This window comes from the organism of the source record quoted next, unplaced genomic scaffold (assembly GCF_019419815.1).
Source record: "Pyrus x bretschneideri cultivar Hongxiangsu unplaced genomic scaffold, Pyrus_bretschneideri_v1 Contig12, whole genome shotgun sequence".
Classification (NCBI taxonomy): domain Eukaryota; kingdom Viridiplantae; phylum Streptophyta; class Magnoliopsida; order Rosales; family Rosaceae; genus Pyrus; species Pyrus x bretschneideri.
This window is the reverse complement of record NW_025999413.1, coordinates 2,475,693-2,499,998: the sequence shown is the minus strand read 5'-3', so window position 1 is coordinate 2,499,998 and position 24,306 is coordinate 2,475,693. Positions and strand designations below refer to the sequence as shown.

At 34.0% G+C, this 24,306-nt stretch overlaps 2 long non-coding RNA genes across 5 annotated transcripts; one reads left to right on the top strand and one right to left on the bottom strand.

The window, feature by feature from the left end:
• The first annotated feature begins 1,521 nt into the window (after window positions 1-1,521).
• Window positions 1,522-8,368, top strand: LOC125474361. Its single transcript, XR_007255948.1, has 4 exons — window positions 1,522-4,669; window positions 4,745-4,811; window positions 7,118-7,212; window positions 8,098-8,368. It is a non-coding gene; the product is annotated as an uncharacterized LOC125474361 (long non-coding RNA).
• A 2,650-nt stretch (window positions 8,369-11,018) lies between these two features.
• Window positions 11,019-23,183, bottom strand: LOC103931485. 4 transcript variants are annotated; one of them, XR_007255944.1, is made up of 15 exons: window positions 22,871-23,183; window positions 22,665-22,782; window positions 22,433-22,559; window positions 22,261-22,320; window positions 21,937-22,115; window positions 21,339-21,786; window positions 20,512-20,559; window positions 19,757-19,802; window positions 18,136-18,224; window positions 17,616-17,677; window positions 17,419-17,487; window positions 16,437-16,523; window positions 15,800-15,848; window positions 13,466-13,510; window positions 11,019-11,396 (listed from the first exon to the last, which is right to left on the bottom strand). It is a non-coding gene; the product is annotated as an uncharacterized LOC103931485 (long non-coding RNA). The 4 variants fall into 4 exon arrangements; XR_007255946.1 differs by having other exon boundaries at window positions 21,937-22,112; XR_007255947.1 differs by having other exon boundaries at window positions 22,433-22,550.
• Window positions 23,184-24,306: the final 1,123 nt, after the last annotated feature.

Below are 24,306 nucleotides of genomic sequence, written 5' to 3'. Positions count from 1 at the left end.
CGTAAAATGATATCTCAAATGTTATAATATAAGCACTTGTATGTTTGAAAATAAAATTCAACCATTTGTATATTGATATTTGTATATTGAAGTGTATTTTAACATATTGAAAAATTTCTTCTTGTTATTATGTGACTGTTATAAAAATTAATGTAAATATATGTATTTGCTATCATTATTATCTGATCGTCAAAATAGTGAGTGCGTTATTGTATCCAATTTCAAAAGGCATACTTGCTAATGCTACTTTGAGATTTAATTTTATAATTTTTTGCGTAATTATTTCTGCTTTTTATACTTTTTTGTGTTTGGGAATCATGAACATTTATTTGGACATGTGGGAAAATCAGAGTGCAGATTTATGCAATAATGCAACAAGATAGAGTCGTATAATTTTTTAAAATTTATTTTTCTTTGTTTGGTTTTAATATTGGTGAAGTGTGGTTTACACAAGAAGTTGTGCAATATAATATTGTGTTAGTATATGATATGAATTATTATGAAATTAATTGTTGCCAAGTGGATATCAAATCAAATGTCTAACTAATCTTATTTAATCAACTCAAATAATAGAAGAATTAATCATCATACTCATGCATAGTGCATTAGGTAGGTCAGTCTGTCATCACGGTGTTAAATTAGTTCATTCAGTATTTTTGTCTCTTTTCACCCGAGTTTAATTCCTCTTTTCGACGACTTCTCCATGATATTATGGAAATGATTATTCCAGTTCTTCGCCCGATCTTCTTTGTAAAGATTCTGAAAATTCATGAATTATATTCGTTCATTATCCATTGTGCGATCATAAATTATTTTAAATATTTTTATTTAAAATTAAATACAAATAGTACTTGATAAAAATTAATCATACGATGAATGGACACAATCCACAAATTTCCAAAATCCTCACCAAAAGAATCTGAAGAATATCATGTTGGATTGTATCCATCTTAGTTCCACTCTTCAACTACTAATCACCTCCTCGAACTTCTCATTTTTCGTAACAAAGGAATCAGTTTGTGGCTTTGTTATGACAATCGACCTTTTCAACAGCGGATAAAACTCATTAAGGCATTTCAACCTCCACCTAATTACCATCGTGTGTTTTCTTTAGTGCTAAAAATAAACTTAGAATGCGCCATATGATATACGGACCTAAAATTTGTCCAACCACTGAGCCACTCCATGATGGTTCACCTCCTCAAATTTAAAATCATTAACATTTTTTTCCTTTTTTAATTATATCAAAGTATACTTTATATGCCAATTAATTCTTGTAATATGTTCAAGAGTGTTTTTTTAATCAATTGATATTTGATATTCTAATTACTTTAGTCTAAAGTAGGAGGGGAAATTGGCACTATTCATGTGAACAGTGTTTTGGACCACATTTTAATTTATTTACAATATTGCCACTTGGATGCTTTTAACCCACTTTCACTTAATTTACAAAATTGTCACTCAGGCTTAAAAACCTTCTTTCAGCCGTTGGTTGCATTTCATGTTTGACTCGGCAAGAAAGAAGGGAGGGGGACATCATGCCTGACAAATTAGAGAGAGACAATCGCTCCCATTTTTTACTCGAAGACAGCTGGGTGTACCTCTGGCGAGCGGAGAGAGGGGGACAAAGCGACCACAGAGGAGGGAGACACAGGGCCTGACAAATTGGAGAGAGATGGGAGCTACGGGTTTGGACTGAGTGAGAGAGAGATTTAGGTAGGTGCTCTACCAGGATCTATGGGATTTTCTCCCATTTTAGAGAGATAGATGGGTAGGGAGAGAGATACAGAGCGGAAAACATGGGTGTGTGTATTCTTTAGGGTTAACGGGTTATGCGTAGAGACGGTGAGGAGGGGATGAGTGAGGGACGAATGGCAGTTTTCAATTTTCTCCCTTGATTCAAAAGGTAATGCACTGCTTTTTTTTCATTGTTTAGTGTCTAATTGCCATTTGCTTTGTTAAAATTTCCATTTATATTTTGTTCTTTCATTCAAACTGTAATGGATGTTTATAAATTGTTGAGTTGGGTGCTAGGATTATGTCTCTATTTTTGTGAATTAGGGTCTTCCGCTGCTTTAGGGGGGGTGTCTTCAATTAGCATTTTTAGAGAGTTTTAGGGAATTTAAATCTATAGAATTTGAGAAAGTTTGAGAGAAAAAAAAAATGAATTCCTAGAGATTTTGAGTGAATTAATTATAACTTCCAGAGAACTCACATGAATTGTGAGAGAATTCTTTACATAGGGTTAGAGAATTGCAGAGAATTTGATCAACAATTTCCTTCTCTTTACAAGCCAAAATTTTCATCCTACTAATACCTAATTGCAATACCAAGTTCATATGCAATGTTTTCAACTTGCTATCAAAGTGAAAGAGGAACCCGATCGATTAGTGTCAAAACATAACTACTCAAAGCAAAAAGATTTATCCAGCGTTCAACCATGTTGATATCCAATTGTCCTTAAAGCTTAAGTTGATTGGAAACAAATGCAACAATGCATGAAGAATAACAGACTGACAAGTCTATATAGATATACAACCTTAACCCAAGTTGGCCTACTTCCACATTAGTTGTCACCGTGCCATGTAATTTCATACACACATTAAGCAACTTACGTCTTGCGAAGTCCGAGGTTATATCGCTGCTCTCCAGGTGTTTGTACGGAAGAAGCAATGGATTTAAATTGCATACTCCAATCCGTAAAAACAATTAATTCTCTATTTCTCATCTTTGAATGCTATCACTCACAGCATCTGTCCACATATTTGTAGCTATGTCAGCTCTCCATGCATTAGCAATCTGTCGTTGTTGCTCTTGAGTTTGATTACCTAGTTCATCATCATTTTCTTCATCTTCAGATTCATCATCTTCTGGTTCAATTGGAAATTCATCAGAACGACACTTCTTGCGAAGAAAGTTGTGCAACCCTGCATAAGCTAACACTAACTATGCTTGTGTTTTAATTGGAAATGGAGGTGCATACTTAAAAATTGTGAATCGAGATTTAAATACACCAAATATCATCTCCACTACGTTTCTCAAGAAAACATGTCGAAGATTGAACAACTCATTCGCATTTACGGGGTCACGATCGTTACCAGCAAAATCTTGGAGATGATGTCGAACACCTCGAAACAGAGCTAAAAATTGATGACAATTTGCAAATCCACAATCCACTAGAAAAAATTTACCTAAAATTAAAACACATAAAGTTATTATTTATGGTACATCCTAGTGTAAATAAATAAATAAATGAATGAATACACACCTTCTGGCACTTTAAGTTTGTTCCTCCTTGATACAACATCATGTAATAGTTTGGAGTCATAAGCTGAACTCTCCCATCCGCTAAGAATATATATGAATTCCAAATCAAAGTTATAAGCAGCTAATACATTTTGTGATATTTTACCATGATGATAACGATAGCTAGCTACTTCGGGTCCCGATACCATTGCTGGTATATGTGTTCCATCAATAGCTCCAACACAATCCTACAATAATTATAAGAATTAATACATAGCTACTAATATGCTTATGAAACCAGTTTAATCAGGACATGGTTAAGATAAGTACTAATTACTAGCCTTAAAATAAGGGTAAAATCTTGTACTTTCTTTTATTTTAGTTGGCACCATGGATTCAGGTTGGACCATCAAATTTGGTGCAATTATGTTCAAGGCCTTCAAAATGTTTTTGAAATTTTTTCTTGTTGTAAATTTGACCGCCGAAATGTGTCCCGAATTTGACAATATCAAGAATTTTGACTAATAGTGAGTAAAAATGTAGCAACCATTTCTTCAATACAAATAAATCTTGTACCCTTCAAATGCGTCTTTTCCATAAGGACATCACATAGCTTTAAGAAAACATCCGGATACATCCTATATAGCACTCGAAATTCTTGAGGATCCTCATTCAATACCTTGTTAATATAATCGTATCCAGTTCTACTAATAGGTCGTCAAGCCAATGGACGTTCAATATGATCATCATGTATAATAACCATTAACGCATTTAGCACTTGAACTATTGCTTGTACTGCCATCAATAGTACAAACAAAAGCCAGAATCTCTGCAATTCTCATATTGAACTATAAACCAACAATCTCTATTAATCACATACGCATTTAGCTAGTTGAAAACATTGGATATAAACTTGGTATTGCGATTTGGTATTAGTAGGATGAAAATTTTGGCTTGTAAAGAGAAGGAAATTGTTGATCAAATTCTCTGCAATTCTCTAACCCCATGTAAAGAATTATTTCACAATTCATGTGAATTCTCTGGAAGTTATAATTAATTCACTCAAAATCTCTGGGAATTCATTTTTTTTTTTTCCTCTCAAACTCTCTCAAATTCTATGGATTTAAATTCCCTGAAACTCTCTAAAAATCCTAATTGAATACACCCCCGAAGTAGATGAAGAACAACAGGACTGCCGCTGCATACAGGCTTACAATATTCGAAACAATGGGAAGAAGTTGCAGAGGAAGAAAGATTGTACCTTCGCAAAGAATTCGAAACGATGGGAAACCCAAATCGCAGAAAGAGAGGGCGTCGGACGAAGAACAGAGAAGACGCTCTCTGGAGGAGAGAGCAGCACGCTCAAAATCTCTCAAACGTTCTTTTTCCATTTCACATCATTCGAATATCTCTATGTTGCTAGGTTGTTTTTCCATTTCTTGGTTGCTTCTGTATTTGTGTGATGCACTTTTTAATTTTATTTTTCATATGCATGTAGATCCAACACAAGCATACATATCAAACCATTCATTCACACAACAGCCACCAAATCAACCATTACTGAGGTATTTGTCTATCCATTTTAAAATTTTGTTAAGTTTTGTTAACTTTTATACAAACTAAATTATAATACAAATCTCTATACTGTGTTTGAAACTTTCTAACAACCAATATGTACAGTAGGTTTAGATGTCTATTTGTTGTTTTAAGAAATGATATTTTTTTTTTTCATTTAACTCGACTTACTATGCATCACAGACTATTACATCACCACAATGGATCTCTTTGTTCCATCCTTTCTCCATGTTTCTGCTACAAAGTTTTTTGACTTAGTCAATTTAGAAAGTTGGAGGGTTGTACACCTCATGTGCTTTGTGCTAATTTTAGTTATCATCCGTTTTTCTTATTCTGACAACCTTATTTTGAATGTATTGTATACTTATTTGATTTGTACCTTTTGTGTGGTATGTTGTGTATTGTTAGTGTATACGGTTTGTCTTAATGAATAAGTACATGGTTTGTGTGTACAGTTGAGAATTTGGATTAATTATATGATTATTTAAATTATCCTTAATTGCTTGGGGCTTGTGGGGTGGGAGGGGGGAAGCAGCAGAGAGAAGTAGGACAGAAGGGGGTGGAAGACAAAGGAAAAAAAAAGGAGAAGAGAAACAGGCTGTGTTCTTTTGCTTGGATTTTTGTTTGGATTTGTGGAATCACCATTAATGAATCAGGTATATATATATATATATTATGCAGGAATGTCCATAAAAGCAACAATAACCAATTTGTCAATTATTGCTTCCTGCTTCGATTATCTGTGATTTTATTATTTTTATTTTATAACACCATGCATCCCTCATAACTTTTCTCCAACCTACCTGACCCAATGCCAAATAATGTTTTGCATATGTTTTCAATGATGTAATGTGGCCATTCAAATGATCTTAGAATGAGAAAGTGGTCAATTGTGTTTCCGAAGTTCTGTGTCATGAAAGATAATCCTAAGATTCGACAATTTTTAAACATTTTTACATTTATTTGGTAAAGAGATGAATCCAACTTCAATCTTAGCTTTTTCATTATTTATTACGCTGCTTTTCTATTTCCAAGTTCTTATTTGTTTTACTTAGCTTTAATTTCATTTGATTAGCTTTAATTAGATTAGATTTAGAGTATGTCTATGCTTTGAAGCTCTGACATTTCCAGGCTGTGATTTGGTTTATGGTTTTGTGCTTGCCTTTGCTTCTGTGCATAAAGAAATTTAAGTGTTTTTCTCAATTTGTTTTGTTCTGTGCATTCAATTTAATTATTTTTGTCAATTTCTTTTCGTAATTTGATTTTCTTAGTTTGGGTGATTTGAACACCTAAATTATGTTCTGTTTTATATCATGTTGATTCAAAGAATGGCCCTTTCTCCTGCCAATCATTTGAACCTGAATGATTAAAAACAGTTCACATTGGCTTCCATTTCCAGCCTGTTATTTGGTTTAAGGTTTTTTAAATTTCCTTTGCTTCTGTGCATTTCAATTTCAATGTTTTTGTCAATTTAACCCAGTGCTTGCTAAATCTATTTCAAGGGTGGAAGTACAGCTAAAACCCTCAGAGTTTTAGTTACTTATACTATTTCCCCATACTTTCCAGATTTCGTTTTGGATCTTAATAATAGCTGCTATATTGCTTGAAATTGTCAATGATTTCAGTTCTTCGTTTTATTTTCTTTTTGGAACTCATGAGTGTGCAGTTTGATCACTGAGTTTGACAAACAAATATATAGAACTTTTCAAATAGACTTTAAATTTATCTCATAGATTTTATCCTTTTCTTTTTCTGATTGTTGTTGCCATGCTGAGAAAAAAATTATATTAATGGCTGTTCATTTGCCTCTATAGTATTTCATAGTTATTCTGATCTCCACTGGTTCTCTAAATGGTGTGGTTTTTCAATCAATTAACAGTTTTTAAAAATTCAAACAACATTATAGTTGTAAGCGTAATCATTTGATTAGTCTACCTTATAGCATAATTCCTGGACACCAAGGATCTAACCATGTACAAGGCCCAACTATATAGTTTGTTTCTATTTGCACCTGGTAGGCTTTCATTTCAGTATAGCCCTTCATTTCATTTCAAATAGGTTAGGCTTATTTTTCACCATTTGCTATCTTCTGATCATTGATAGTTTAATAGCACTTGGGAATTCAGCGCAAATAAATTATCTACTCTATTTATTTCTACTGAGCAATATATCTTTGCCGAGTAATATAGTTGCTCGTTTCTCTGTTTCGATTATTTTATTTGATAAGATCTCATAAGTTGCCTATGTTTAAAGCTACTTCATTTGATTGGTGTTTTGGTTTGTGTGGTTTACCCAGAAGGAATCTAACACTGTAAGAAGCTGAATTCTGGTGGAAATTGGACAACTTTGTGGGGATTTCAAGGTCTTTCTGAGAGGTGAATGTTTTGGAAGGTAATATTTTGTGTGTGTTTATATATTCTCATTGCCATGTAATATTTTGTGTTTAATACTTTTGATTCTCCTTTAGTTTTTAGTTGATTCTTACCCACTATCACTATGCCCCAGACTTAAAATGCCTAAAATCAAGTCAAAACTTACGAAAACTCACATATATCACTATCTTTTTTGCTATGTTAATACCAATATGTGAGTATTTAACAAATACCTTCCTCGCTGCCAGTTTTGATTGTTGTTCACTTTTTGCACCCGTGCACACCTAAAGTCCCATAAGATTAAAATTTAAATATCTTAACCAAGGCATCCAAGGTATGATCGGTGCATAACTCAAGATTTAAAATCATAAATAAGGGAGAGCGGGAGAAAGGAGAGGTTGTATATCAAGTTGAAAAGGGTCGACAAAATAGAATGCAGTAGTTACCAAGGTTGTGGCATGAGTAAACTTAAAGCCAAATTTATTACCATCGAAGTTTAGTAAATAAACATGCTCATAAAAGGATCAGTCCATTACCAAATATATATCTTAAGCATCAAAATTTAGGAAGACTGATGCTTGCTTTTTACCTCTTGAAGCATTGACTTCAGGTGCTTCCACCTTTAGGGCTTGGGTTAGCAATGAAATAGATGAATAATAGCTTGAGTAATTACAAGAGGTAATGTTAGTGGTTAAGACGGTTTAACATGCAAAAACTTCCAGTCTTTACAAACGTGAGATTTTTCAGTAGGTGTGTTTTGTAATTCATCATATTTGTAAATTTCCTTTTTCTTTTTTTTTTTTTTTTGTTGGGTCTGTCTTTGGTCATTTAGCTAAAATTTCTTTAGATTTGCTCTTTAAATTTGAAAGTCTCTAAGTTGCTAACAGATCTACAATGTTTGCAGATTTTATAAATTTGGATCATTCAAGGAAGAAGTTGGTTCCATGCTGTTTTGAGGTATATAATTATACGCCATCATTTTTGTTCAAAGTCTATTTAGCTATCTACCTTTTTTTATTTATATTTGTGAAGCTCTGATGCTTATATTGGAACTGAGTTTCTTTCTATTTAATGTGCGTATTTGTATCTGTTCATTAATGTCAAGGCTGAGATAACTAAGCATCCATTGAAGTTTAACGAATGCTTATATATACATATAAGATCTGAAAGGGATGGAATTGTTTTCTTATTTAGTAACCGCCGTATATATATATATATGTGTGTGTGTGTGTGTGTGTGTGTGTGTGTGTGTGTGTGTGTATGTATGTATGTATATTCCAATAAACTTGCTTATATCTTTGGAAATATGTACGTACCAACTGTCAGAGCATGTATATACCGGTATCTAAGTTGAGCACAACAATGACACCCCATTCTATTCAATCTCAGTTATTGATACAACGTTTGATGATCTATTTTATCTATTTTCTCTATTGCGATTTTGTCTCCATGAGCCTCGCACTCATGTGCACTTGCACATAGTTTGCAAGTCATGTCTCAACCTTAGTTTCTCTTGCCTTAATGGCTTAGTTTGAACTAAGGCAGTATCAGTGAAGTCATTACCTGTGGCTCTCTGATGCTCTAATAGGTCACCGTCAGCAATGGCAAGAACAAGGTTAAAATAACCAAGAATCAACTCATCCGGTAGATCTATCACTTGGCCATAATCCAGCAAGGCAACCTAACTTGGAAGAAAGGGAACGGGTAAGGGAGGTATGAGTATGCTTTTTTACGGCCCGTTTCTAGGGACGTGGCCTGGTGTCGATGCCTTCACAGGGTGTGCGATTCCAAAACACATTTAACAGCTTTATCCAAATGGTCATTGAGAACATCATCAAGTATAAATGACTGGTCGTCAACTGCCAGTGAAATCTCATCACTGAAATTGGATAGAATAATTTAAAACCCATGGTGGGTTAGAGCATTGCCACACACCAAGCAAAGATGTCTCAATATGATTCGTTAGTTAGTTTTGATTACCAAATTCCAATTTCTTTGCTTTGTTTGGAAATTTGTGCGTTTATCTTTGGTCAAATGTAGGGGACGATGTGAAAATTGATGTTCTGAGACTTATCGTTTGTTTGATGCATTTTCACAGGTTGAGTCCATTATACCAGATTTGAGTTATAGCTTTGTACCCAACTTTTAGTCCCTGTTGTCACAGCTAGCATCACTAGAAAATAAAATTTGATTTGAACCTAGGAGATACGAAACTAATCAGTAGTTAAGGATGCAAATTCACCACTGTATAAAACGAGATACAACAAGTTTTGTTACATTGATATATTATTAAATGGTCTTTGCCACATTCATGGTGTATATTTCACTTATCGCTGTTAGGCTAAATGGGCATGGATGCTGATACCTTAGTTTTTAGTGGTAGCTTGGCGGCTTCTGTGCTGATGTAACAATCTAGGTGGTCTTCAAGGCCTACCATTTCCTTATATCTCTTGATTAACATTAAAATTTGGATGGGGGAAAAAGGTTTGTGGTTAGATCGGTATTTGTTAACCCATGGTGCTCAACCACATAAGTTAGACCTTTTAGTTGCTTTCTTTTGCTCTAATCCTGTCAATTTTTTGGCTAACATGTTCACTTAATTAAAGGTTTATATTTCCCACTAGCAACTGATAAAAAGTATAGAGTTTGGTTGTGTAAATGTGTATAGTTTTATACATTTCGCTCGGTTGACAATTTAATAATGGCTGAAGTGCATTCTTTAATCAAATGTGTTTTCTTTCCTCGATCGTAAATGTCTTTTTGGTATTTTGCAGATCAAAACAAAGTGAAAGCTTTTGACTGTGAATTTTGCAACCGCTACCTTGCTACTTTGGTAAAGTCTCAACTTCTTGATAATATCAATTAATTTTGGCTGTAATGTTAGGGTATTGAGTTGAATGCATGCATATGCTACACGGCATAGGTCTAACATGATTAGAACTTTAATATCATGATGTGTGATGCTAATTAAGCACAATATGAGTATCTGTACAAAGAAAGACATGCGCATCTAACGGATCTACTTTCTTTGCAATTTCAATTTGGAAATTGAATTTATTTACAAAATTACGATCCTTTTTAAAATTTAGAAAAGAGGATGTTAAAAAACCAATTTTCTTTATAAGAACTTGAATACAAAGTAGACCATCAGTAAAAACAAACCAACAACGATTATGGTAATTTAGTAATTTAAACATAAACCAGCTTTGAGAGTCATACTCACCCATTATCGGTTTTCCTTGCGAGCATATTTCCTACCCAAAGTTTCCCAAACTGTGTTCTCAAACTACTGCATCGGCATATCTTTCCAACTTCTAATAGTGTTTGGTCCCCATACTTTCCACAATTCGTTTTGGATCTTAATAATAGCTGCTATATTGCTTGGAATTATCAATGATTCCAGTTTTTTGTTTTCTTTTCTTTTTCGAAAGCATGAATGTGAAGTTTGATCACTGAGTTGCCAAACAAATATATTGAACTTTTCAAATAGACTTTAAATTTATCCCATAGATTTTCTACTTTTCTTTTTCTGATCGTTGTTGCCATGCTGAGAAAAAAATTATATTAATGGCTGTTCATTTACCTCTGTAGTATTTCGTACTTATTCTGCTCTCCACTGGTTCTTTAAATGGTGTAGTTTTTCAATCAGTTAACAGTTTTTAAAAATTCAAACAACACTATAGTTCTAAGTGTAATCATTTGATTAGTCTGCCTTTTAGCATATTTCCTAGAGACCAAGGATCTAACCATGCAAGAGGCCCAACTATTTAATTTATTTCTATTTGCACCTGGTAAGCTTTCATTTCAGTATAGCCTTTCACTAGAAAAAATGCCCGCGCAATGCTGCGGGACTTGAATACATCACCTTGAACTATATTGTACAATTAACAGGACGAAACAGAACGTTTTGGTTCCCTAATAAATAGAAGAAATAGAAGTAACATATAGTTTACAGAAATGTTGCCCTTGTAGTCAAGGTGATAAAATATACATCTTCTAGGTTGGCTACACGTTGTAGTTGACAAAAAACATAAAAACTATTTTGTTCTTATTCTAGCATCTAAGTTTCCAAGCACGAATGTGTGATAAACACGCAGTTGTTGAAGCAAAAATGTTGATAGCCAAAAATATGTAGAATTGCCTGCAGTAGTCAATTATGGAGATTGCATTGTTCACTTTTTTTTAGAGTGGATATCTTCCGCACTACAGCAAAAAATATAAATCATAGTTTAAGAAACAGTGACCATAATGTTTTTCATGTAGGCGTGCATATGAAAGAAACGAAAAAGAACAAAATCACCCATATATATAATACTTTAAGTTTAAATGCATCCCAATTGTGGTTCCAACATCACAGAAAGAATGTCTTATACATAATTAACAGTACACCCGGCATCGGTTCATCCTTTCGTATTAATAGTTATTGTTTGCAGAAACCTCAATTACCTTACAATCTATCATCATTGACATATAGTTCATACAAAATGGGACATCATAACCTGTCTTTGGCCAACAACAGTTTTTCCAAAATGAAATCAACTATTACTGCATTAATTATGGGTCCATCTAGGCAATTCATTGAATTCACAGACCCGAAAATTTCCCCAATTCGCTGAATTTACATACAAATGAGACAAACAATAAAACATACCATAATTTTGATGATAATCATATTAATCATCCTTAATAGTATAAATAATTCAACAATGTGAAAAATATGGGTCATGTATAATAGAACAATCAAAGTTCTCTATTTTGATCAGAAAAATAATGGTCAAAATTTCAAAGAGAGAGCCTTTTATAGTAAATTTTATATCCAGAAACTCAAAACCAAACATGTTCAATTAGCAAGAAATTCTCTACATGATACTCGAACCAAAACCGATGCATTTTAGTTATATGTATCATAAATAGAAACGATGGCATCCAAATTCCATTAGTTTAATATTTAGAAACACTTGGTCATTAAGTATATATACTTGCCAAAACTCATTCAGACAATATCAATTTATGAATTACACGTGCAGTCAAATTGATTATGCGTCCTTACCCTTTCCTTACCCCTACGCTTTAACCCTTGCATAAAATCCTCCCTTCTCTCGCTCACCTTTGTTCTATCTCTCTGTGTGTGTAAATCGCAAAAAACAAACCCTGAACTAAAACCCTCAAATCCCGGCTAAATTCTTGCACAATTTGGTATGAGATTCTTTATTTCTCTTTGCAATTCCTAAACCAAATGTTGTAAATTTTATCTGAAAGAGACCCATCTTTCTACAAATGGCACAAAGAAAATGGTTTCGAGAAATTATGCCAAAGGGGAGACTAATCAGATGATTCTGCTTAGAACTATAATGTTGTTTCAATTTAAAAAAAAAAAGTGTTAACTGATTGAAAAACCAAACCATTTAAAGAACCAGTAGAGATCACAGTAACAACATTGTAATAAAACTAAGATCTAAAAAAGCATGTATTCAAAAGTAAATTAGTTCGTCATGCATAAAGCAAGGCAGTGACGGAACATTAGCAGCTAAGGTAATCCACCATATTAAGGCATCATACATATTATTATACTTTGTTTGTCAGCATGGGAACATGTGTTAGAAAAAGAAAAGGAAAAATGTATAGGGTAAATTTAAAGGCTATTTGAAAAGTTTAATATGTTTGTCTGTGAAACTCAGTGATAAAACTTCACAGTCATGCTTTCCAAGAAGAAAAGAAAGCGAATAACTGAAACCACTGATAATTCGAAGTAACAGAGCAGATATTATTAAGATTGAAAACGCCTTCCAGAAAGCATGGGGAAACTGTAAAAGTAACAAAAACTGTGATGGTGGAATGGATTAAATCCATGAAAGTGCAACAAAGAAAGGGTAAATCTGAGAAGGGTTTAACTGACGACCAGTCTTTTATACTTGACAATGCTATGAATTATCAGCCGGATAAAGCTGTTAAAATATGTTTTGGAATCGGTCGTCGCACAACATGTTTATTTACGCTGTTCTTGTTTAACTGCAAACAATTGCGTTTTATTATTATGTTTCAGTTTAGGTTTGATGGCATGAATATTTGTTATATCACACTAACTTAAGACGTAACAATCACACATTGTACTGTTATTGCAGTCATATATATTCAGATTCTACTGTTATCGCGGTCATATATATATATATATATATGAAAAGGACGCTATAATTAGATAGCTAAATCTAATCCTAATGTGAAAAAAAAAAAAAATGTAAGAACTGTTATGAAACCAGTGTTAATTAATATACCTCAAAAGTCAAAGGGCCAAGTGCTCCATTGATCGATCCAACTTTCTGAAAATCGGAAACAAAGCAAATCGATTAGCACTAACTCACAGAACAACAATGAAAATAACAGCTCAGAGACAGTAGCGAAATTCTATTAGCAGTAAACACACACTGTTGAAACAGGGATTGTAGCAAAGCTATACCAATTAGCAATATAATATAGGCATTAGTTGCAGGTTCTGCAAGTATTATCTGTAGAATTTAGCAGGTTAGTTATATACTTTATCTGAGATAGTAATGCAAATATCATACCGAAGAAACATATATCATCCAGTATTTCTCATCTAAAATTTTTCGATCCAAAAAAGACAATAAGGAAAATTACGCAACTCCAGAGTACAAATGTTAAGCGTGCTACTTCAACCGAAATAACTTCTAAATACAATGAGAAACACATGCTCATTCTAGAAATGGAATCCAGGTAAAACCAAAATACATAAAAACTGCAATAGTTAAACTACAAGCTAAATTGATTAAGTGTCCAGAAGATAAACACACCAATTTTCAAACAAAGCAAAGAAATTGAAATTGTCTCATGAAAACTAACTAAAAGTTTATGTAACGTCATTGTATTATTATCTAAGAGGCGAGATAGAATGTTAATACGGCATGACACAAAAGCAATGCAATATCTACATGTTTAGGTAACACCATCCTATTCATGCTTAACAACTGGAAATGCACAATCTAGTTTACAAAAGTAGGGGTTAGAGTATGAAAACCAACTAAACAGACCATGAAAATAACTAAAAGGTGGTATTTGCCAAGGCGTCTAAACTTCTATATATATATGTTTGTGATGTAAAACTAATTTCATCAGGGTTGTAGTTGAACTGAACTAACAAACTTGTGAGCTACTTAAATATTCACACACATTATACTCATAGACACTGCACTCACACACACTGATTATAAGAAATGAAAATGAAAAAACAAATGAAAGCTAACATATGTCTTGGCCAACATATTTATAAGATATGGATGCCAATCCAATGGATGCCAACCAGTAAATAGTTAGGAATTTACCTAAAGACTCTTTAGCCACAAAAATCCCATTAAAGAATCTCAACATGTTCCCAAAACATTAAAATAGTAATGCAGCTCAATATTTTCCCCAAACCCTAAAACCCACAGAGCATATGCCCTACTCAACAAAGATAATTAAGAACAACAATTGCAGGATCAATAAGGACTCTGTGAACTGCAAGGATTAAGAGTGCAGGAAAAACATTACTACTGGTAACTTAACAGAGAGAAGAACCTGCTATTAGGTTTTCTCAAAAGCGAAAATTGCAGAAAGCAACCAAGAGACACAAAAAATTTAGCTAAAGAATGTTAGCCACCAAAATCTCATTAAAGAATCTCAAAATTTTTTCTAAACATTAAAATACCAAAGCAGCTCAAAATTTTCCCCAAACCCTAAAAGCTAAAACCCACAGAACATAGCCTCTACTCAACAAAGATAACTTAAGAACAATTGCAGGATCAATAAGAACTCTGTGAACTGCAAGGATTAAGTGTGCAGGAAAAACTATAATCTAGATAAACAAAAGAAAATATGTATTAAAGAGCACCAAAAAGTCAAAAACTTTAAAGGCTGTCAAATAAATTTGTATTCAAGGGCTTGAACCCATCGATCTAAGTGCAAACATAAAAAGCACAGAACATAGAAAAATAAGTTGAGAGATAGTTTAGAACATTGCAATTGAGGCTCCTCTCAGTAAATAATATATATATATATATTTTTTTTTTTTAAAAAGAACACATGTATACCCTGCCCCGTAAGAAGCATGTTAAGCAAATACCCATCTTATCAATGGTTCAGAATCATAGTTTGACCACATATGCCAAACTATAAATCTAAACCATTGATAAGGTAAACTTTTGCGAGAATGTGTGGTCCATATGCACTGTCTGGCAACATAACCACCTATGTTGCCAGAATGTGTAGCAATAGGGCATTACGCTACATATTCAAAAGTTGAGAAATCATGGGAGAAGGAACGACTCAGAACTTGGAAGTAAAATATGAAAATCACAATCAAAACACAAATTAATACATGTTATTTCAAATTTTCACAAACAACACAACAGATAAGGAAGAGTAAAGAAAATTAGAGAGAAATTCAAACAGAGCAAGGAAAACTAACTATGCATACCATAATCACCAATAATATACCACAAAAGATATATACATTTGGTGACGATCATACATTTGATTCCTACAATATTTAATGTCTTGCATAAAAATTAGAAATTAAAAATAAAAAAAAAACACAACAAAGAAAAGGGTACCTAATACTTTCCGTGCAGCTGCTCTTCAAAAGGAAAAATGCTTTAGATCCTAAGGACAAAGCAAATATAAAAGCGATTCAACAATTATCAAAGAAAATTAACAATGCATGGAACAAAAATTAGAAATTAAACACCCATCAAAGGTTGTGAAGAATGCTAAATCCAACTAATTCGAAACATAAAGTAAGCCGAAAGTAATAAAACTTATAAATTCTATATAAATTATAATCCTTTGGAGAAAATCTCCAATATCCATTATCCAGTTAATTGTATTAAAAAACCTAGCAAATCTCCATTAAATTAAACACATTTTGCAGTAAAGTATCCATCTTTTCAGAGTAAAGCAATACAAAGATCATGAGCAAGTAAATCTGGAACACTACCATCAAAATTCCAGCAATCAATAACCATAATTATAAATTTTGTCAAACTTAGTTGCTACAGCGTTTGACAATGATCAGGCAAAAACTGAATATTTCGTGGAGCCGCAAATGTTCTATTAGAAAAAATGAATAATCGAATTAGTTGAGTAAATTTACGGAACAAAAAGAGAAAAGGGGAATGGAGGAGATCAGCAGAAGGAGACGAAATCAGATTTAGAGTTTGAGAGTCAATTGCTGAATTTAGATGAACTGACCTTTTTTATGACAGACAGTCAAACTGGAATGCACAGGAAGAAGCGGAAGAAGGAAAAGATGATGGTTCTCAGATACATCAGCACTCCCTGCAAAACCCCAAAAGCAGAAGATTATAAAAAGAACCCAAAATCAGTGGCATGGTCCTCGTTTCTCCATTAATCAGTAGCTAATGACCTAACGAAAAAGAACCCAAAACAAACTGCTTAAATTATGGAAAGTGCTTATAAAGCTTATGAATAACTTTCAGAGCCTGCATAGAAATGGTATAACACAGATAACAACAGACAATAAAACTATGCACAATATAAGCTAAATCCGATATGTTACATTCCACACACACATAGATACGTCGAAAACTTGAAATTATTATAGAGTAAAGACAACTATATTATACAATCAACTTTGAAGTGTTATCCATTGGTAAATTTTCAGTATTAATTCTATTGGATTGTTCATAAGAAATGAAGAATCCAAAACTACATCAATTCTTAGTTCAAAGTTCAAACCAGCAGCTACTGTCATCCATATGAAATTAAGAATGCAAAATTGCATGAATTATTTCATTTTCTGAGCAACCAAACAGGGGATAACACAAATTGCAAGGTAAGAAAGAAAGATGGAAACCTGGAGGGACCCAAAAGGAGCAATTAAATAGCAGTACATAATGACGGAATTTCAATGAAAAAATATGAATAGGTGGAGGGGGTCAAATTCAATCCGTGAGAGAAAGAATTAATATGTAACACATACTTTCTTGATTAAATTTAAAAAAAAATAAAAAATAAAAACTGAGCTCTGGGAAAACCTAAACCTATACTCTTTGAACTTCAGGTCACTCAAGATGATGTTCGAAAATTTTCTTTGAAGAAAACCCAAAAGGAGCAATTAAATAGCAATACATAATGACGGAATTTCAATGAAAAAATATGAATAGGTGGAGGGGGTCAAATTCAATCCATGAGTGAAAGGGTAAGCATATACCTGCTGCTAGGAAATCCAGATTCCAGTGGTTGATACTCTTTGTTTCTCAAAAAAGTGTGTATGTTTGAGCTGCAGGGATACATCACATAGGAACAAATTAGAGGGAAAAAGAGTTTGTATTTAAACACAGTAAAGAGATTTGTATTAGAAATTACTTTGTATAAACAAAATTTAAAATGGATGGACAAATATCTCACTAATGGTTTGTTTGGTGGCTGCTGTGTGAATGGATGGTTTGATGTGTATGGTTGTGTTGGATCTACATGCATATCAAGAATCAAATCAAAAGTGTATCTCAGAAGTATAAAAGAAGCAAGAAACGGAAAAACAACCTCGCAAGTAACTAATGTCTGAAGAATGGTTTGGAAAATTGAAAACGCAACAAAGAAAGAAAACAATTGACAAAAAAACATATAAAATGGCTAACAACACTGGACTTAGGAACACCTGGTTAAAGCAAAATCACAGATGACATCAATGCACCTTTGAACAATAATAGAATGGTTGAGACTAAATTAAAACCAACAAAAACAAAGAAACCAATGAACTCATGAAGTATCAAAGGATCACAGAGATAACCGACAATGAGAAACAAAGCAGAGAGCAAACGAATGACATAAGCTGATAAAACCAAACAATCGATTGAAAAATGATAAATCTGCATTAACTCAAATGGAAAGCACGGGTAAACACTGCATCTTAGTTTAGGTGACATACCAAAGCCTTGATTCAAATGCAATAGGTCCAGACCCCTAGATCAAAGGCAGCAAGAAGAGCAGATCACGACGTTGTAATGAGACTTTGATCTAAACTAATAACAAATCAGTGAGATTGAGAGTCAGAATTCGAAGCGCAATCAAATGGACACAGGAAAAGTTACTCAATCTGCGACAGTGCAATGGACTCTACCTGTGACAGTTCAACAGACTTAATGTACAACAAATTTATATTTCACGAAAGAAAAGCTGCTAGCAACGGGAATGCATCATCTGTAACCATATTAATTTAAAGGCCTAAACCAAGCATGAGGTATCCTAGTTCGTTCTGAATTAGTACAGGGGTTAGAGTGTGAGAACGTTGGTTTTAGAAGGAATAGGTTACATAGAGCAAATAATGGTTCTGTGGAGTACACTTGGTGAAAATTATGGGGTACCAGATGATTTTAGTATTTGAAGCAAAAGCAAGGAGGGATACATCTTTTCCACCAAAAGTATATAAATGATACAATATAGGTTAGAATTGTTGGAGCAAAAGCATATGGTAATGACACACTACCAAGAGTATATAAATGATAGAATATAGGTTAGAATCGTTGGATGCTAATCTACAGTGAAGATAGCTGTTAAACATATATGGTTAGGTAAATGAAGGAAAGCATATCTACATTTCAAAATTAGCATCAATAGTGGGTGGGCTGGTTTTACACAACATAACCAAAAGAGACGGCTTATCTTGAGTATGCATACATAACATCGAAATGGACATTTTTTTTCTTTTTGGAAAAAGAAAGGGAAAATAAAAGTAAGCTCGCTAGCAAGCAACACCAAAATAGTTCCTTTTTGCTGAGAACTGAAACCTGCTTCTGTAAATATTGCTTACATAAATTTTTACATGCATTAATTACAGGTCCAGTTAGTCTTCTTATTAGGCAGTTACCAATGCATTGTACATGTAACGTTCATGGAGACAATAAATTAAGTTATAAAGAGGGTTTTTGTTGTTTTGCATTGCAGAGGTTACCACAGATGTAAAAAAAAACGAAAGAATTTTCAGCAGAGATGATGTTCATTTTTGGAAGAGGAGGGTTTAGAGTTAAAACAGAACATTTGGACTGCATTTAACAACCACCATTTATGGTGCTATAAAAATAAGTATAAACTAACCTGAAATCACAACAGAAAACAGCAAAAAAATCAACGAACGCAGAACTAAGGATTTTCAAATGGCACAACATTTAACAACCAGCATTCATGGTTCTATAAAAATGAGTATTTACTAAGTTGGAATCACTACAGAAAACCGCAAAAACAAACAGAGAAGCAGCATTTTTTCATATTTTCGAATCAATTCTAAACCCTGAAATCATTACGCCTAGACCTTTTATTTACACCTCGGTTGTTGCTGTATCCCTACATCTATGAATCCAATTTCATTCAAGAAACAATGGAGAGGAGAAAATCGAAAAAGAAGAATGTCCCCATGATTAGTTTTCTTGTTTATTCTTCACAAACTAATCACATATTCAGAATCCAAGTACAAAAGCTTTGCAAAGGTAACAAAAAGATGGTGTATAACTAATTAGGCTTTGAACATGCAATCAGTGTGCAGAATTGTATACCTAAAAATGGCAATGAAGCAGCTTCTTCCTCCCACAATCAGGGTTCCTGAAATTTCCAAAGAAAGTAAATCTGTTAGCAAATCCGAGAAATTGGAGGACCAAATCTCATTAAATTTGAGTTAAATGAGCTAACGTACACCAATTAAATGAGTTAGTAAACAGATTTGGAATCTATGAAATGTAATGGTTGAAATCCAACCAAACCTAATCCTTAAACTTGTTTTCTCGAACACCCCAAACCTAATCCTTTGAAATCCCACCCAAACCTAATCCCTGAAACCCTTTCTCTCGGACACCCCATACCACAGAAAATGCATCTGAACTTTAGTTTATAAAATCGCAGGCCGCCTTCTCTCTTCCTACCTTTTAACAATTCACCAGTAAGATTATCTCAATAAAAACTTGTATTAGCAAATCCAGTGACGAATGATGTGAAACTGAAGCTGTAATGAAAGCTTATTTTGAGAAAGAATGAAAAGTCGTCTTTCTACAACTGGAAACCAAAATTTAAGTGAATGGCCCTGTAACTAAGGTTATTGAACATGATTAACTATCCCCAATATGACAACTATCCGCAACCCTCAACCTTGTAACCTGAATCAAGCTGGTTTCACACATACCAATAGAATACCAAAATATCAATGTTTGGGGAAGTTACCTTATTTGAAATACCACTAAAAAACAGAGTATACTTTTAGGCAAATATTGTTTAAACACCCAAACATAATTCATGATATGTGCCAAAAAGAAAATACCTCTCGATTAGATTTCTTTCGTTCGTGAACTTTCTCCCTGACAAACTCCTGAGATAAAACCAAAAAAGAAAATAAGTCACAACTGATGCAAGTAGAGGGGAAGGAGGCAAAGAAAAGTAGGAATTTATGAGTACACCACTCCTGTTTTAGGTTCCCAACTTATAAGGATGCTAACTTCATCATATAGGACTACCGTTAAACGCATTTCTTTCCGAAATTAAATTAAGAAAGAAGTTCGACACTCACATGCCACAACACAATGTTACATAAAGTAACCTTACCATCACAACCAAATTGACACAAAACTTCAAACAGTCCTTTTGAAAGCGAAAGTCAAGCGATTAATCAAATACTCATTTTCCGAAAAAGAAAAAACCCAACAAAAATATATAAAAAGTAAAAGTACCTGAGTTCCCAATAGTCCAATCCATCAGAAAAATACAAACTTGCACATGTTTGAGTATAAGGACCATAAGAAAGAAGCAGGGGATGCAAAATTTTGAGAATGGGTCTAATAATACTCATCACTCCATTTATGACTTATCCTCTTATCAACTGTTGTGCACCCTAATCCAAAGAATGGAAATTTACCCGCCAAATATCAAACTGGATATCTAATAACTGGAAATTTTCCATTGCATATCTAATAAATTTCAATTACTTAATTTCTATACAACCCCAAATCCAAATACCGTCTGTTGCTCCAAATATCAATGCAAAGATACAAACTTTTTTACGCTACAACAACAACCATACAATTTTAATAAAACCCACAAAAACCAAGTAAATAAGCAGATTTTTGGCAAAAGCAATTAAAATACACTCACCAGAAGCAAAAGTGGAGGATGGGATTGAAGCCATTGCTGTGGTCCTCCTGGAGTCGCAGCTTAACATCTGACACAGCGGTGTTGGCGGAGGAAAAGGCAGCGCTCTGGACAACCTGACCTCTCTGGCGGCGGTTGTGAGGCAGTTGAAATCTATAGGCCTCGGTTTATCCATTACTGTTTTTTTTTCATTGGATCTCCCATTTGGTCTCACTGTTGTTATATTCGTTTCTGTTATTCCTTGTCAATCAGGATCTGCACCCCTGAAAACCCACAAAGACATTAGAAATGGAACCCACTGCATATCTTATGAAAATAGCGTTGAGCCTTGAGGTGTCCTCACAAACCTAAGGTATGGCGCAGTTGGAGTTTTCGACAACATGAGGAAATGTGTAACCCCCATAGGCCCAACCACATTCAAAAAGTCTCTAAGATTGTTCTGCCTCTTCTCCTGCAAAAACATTGTGGAAAAAGCTCAGCTCTTTACTTCAGATTCTTACTTCTCATTTTCATCAGCTCTTCAAATCAATTAAAATATAAACAAATCAAATATCATAAAGCATTGCAAAATATATTAAGACCGGAATGAATATTTGCATACCTTAAGCTTAAAGGCAGTGTAGGGAAGCACCAGTTTCTCAAATCAGCTTGAAGCTGCTTCAGAGGACCAGGCAACTTGCATCTGGAAAACACAAACCTCCTTGGGATTTTATCCCTTGTGATATGGTCCATATTAGCCTGCTTCTTCGTCGAAACCGACTTCACACACACATTCTTCTTCTGTTTTCAAATTTTCAGAAACACAACAATCAACCACGTCTCCGAGATAATTAACAAAACAAAACAAACAAACAAACAAACAAACAAAACCTCTTTGATTCAGTTTTCTCAACAACCAAACAGAACCTAAAAATTTCAAGCTTACATTTTTTAAGGCAGCCATGACAGCGTTTGCAATTTCAGCTCCGTAACTTTGTGATTAATACTGCAAAAAATTAAAAAAAAAAAATTAAACGCATTTAGGGTAGAGAGAGAGTGAATTTATGCCAGGGATTCGTCAGATAATTAAAACTAATTGAAAAATTAAACAAAATTACCTTTGGGCGTTTAGGGTTTTAGGGGATCTCTGTCTCTGTGTGAGGTTTTAGACGAAGGAAGGAGATGACTGAACGCGCGAGGCAAATTAGGTTTGTTTATTAGGCGCATCCGAATCGTCTAATCATACTAAGGAAATCAAGATGCATCCAGAACACATACAGTCAAACTGGAATCCGCAGGGAGAAGCGGAAGAAGAAAAAGAAGATCGAGAGGGGGTAATTGATAGCTTACACAACACTGGTCGTGGTCGGAGTTGACAGAAATCAAGGAAGCCCTGTGCGATTTCATCGTTGTGAGCTGTGAGAGAGAATACGATGGTCACATCACGATTTTATCACCAGAAGGTCGACTGTTCCAAGTTGGAAAACAGAAAAATTAAAATTCAAGAACAATAAACTAACAGAAACAAATTACAGATGAGGAAACAATCAAATTACCTCAACAAAAATCCATGATCATTCCATGAGTGCTGATTCTATGGGTTTTGAAGGGGGAAGGTTTTTTTATTTGAGATGGAGGATGTTCGATCTGGGGATTTTAGGTAAGCAGATGGGATCTGAGTGAGAGAGAGAGGGGAGGAAGAGAATGGTAAAGTGACGATCGCACCCTGCCTTTCCACGATCATCAACACGCAGGCATCATGATCAACGGCAGACAGAGTCAGTGGCAACCTCGTAAATAAAGTGAAATTCGGACCAAAACACTGTTCATATGAATAGTGCGATTTCCCCTCCTACTTTAGACTAAAGTAATTTCAGTTCAGATAGGTGAAGCAGCACTCATATGCTTTTATATATTTATTTTGCTGTATTTTCAAAATTTGTTTTTATTTTTTTGGCTTTTTTCCCATCTCAGATGTGTCTGTATATACATGCACTAATGGTTGCAACATGTTACAACGGTGTATTAAGCTTTGGTGTATTCTTAACTGATGTATCCAATTTTGTTTTCACTAATTATTATAAACACTAGGGAAATTTAAAGCCAAATATCAAAATTTAAGAATTTTAACTTGCAACCATTTTTGTTGGTTTCTGTAAAGATTCTAATGGTTTTCTGTTATAAATTTGTCTATGTTAGATTATTGTTTTTCAATTTAAATTTTACTCTTTTCCAACTTATGATGCTTCACTGAATAAATGATACAGATTTTTCTTGAAGTCATTTCGTTGTTTGTTTTCCTTTGGAGGATTGTTGTGCTTCGGTTAGTACCATTCAGTTCTCTCCATCTGTCAATCGGCACTGCTCTTAATCTAACCCTAGGCAAAATAGAGATCGTCTTTTAAAGTTAAACATGGTCCACTTTCTGCAAAAAAATATTTGGCAAAATGGTTAACCATCTGTTGGCAAAAACTAATTAGTGACATCTTGATCAACCTGCACAAATTGCTATCTGCCCACTGAGCATTATGTTTGGGGTATAGGGTGCATTTTCTATGGTATAGGGTGTCCGAGAGAAACGGTTTCAGAATTAGGTCTGTTTGGATTTCAAGGATTACGTTTGGGATTTTGTTTGTAAGATTTGCAGAGAGATAGGGGTGTTTCAGTTTTTATGTTTAATGTTCTGAGACTTACCCTTTATTTAGTTCACTTTCACAGATTGAGTCCATTATACAATCACAATTTAAGTTACTTTTAGTGTAACTGTTTCTTTGCACCTCAAATTCTTAATCTAAGTCTCACTGCTTTTTTGCAGTTTAGATCGCACTCACATCAAAGAATCATAATCTACTCTTGCTGCTGCCTTTAATCAAGGGGTTCTGAGCCATTACGTTTCAATCGAGCCTTTGGTACGTCCTGAACTTCAATACATTGTTTCCCCATGCTTACCATTTCAGACAATGCGATTTTATCATTTTTAACATGACTTTGG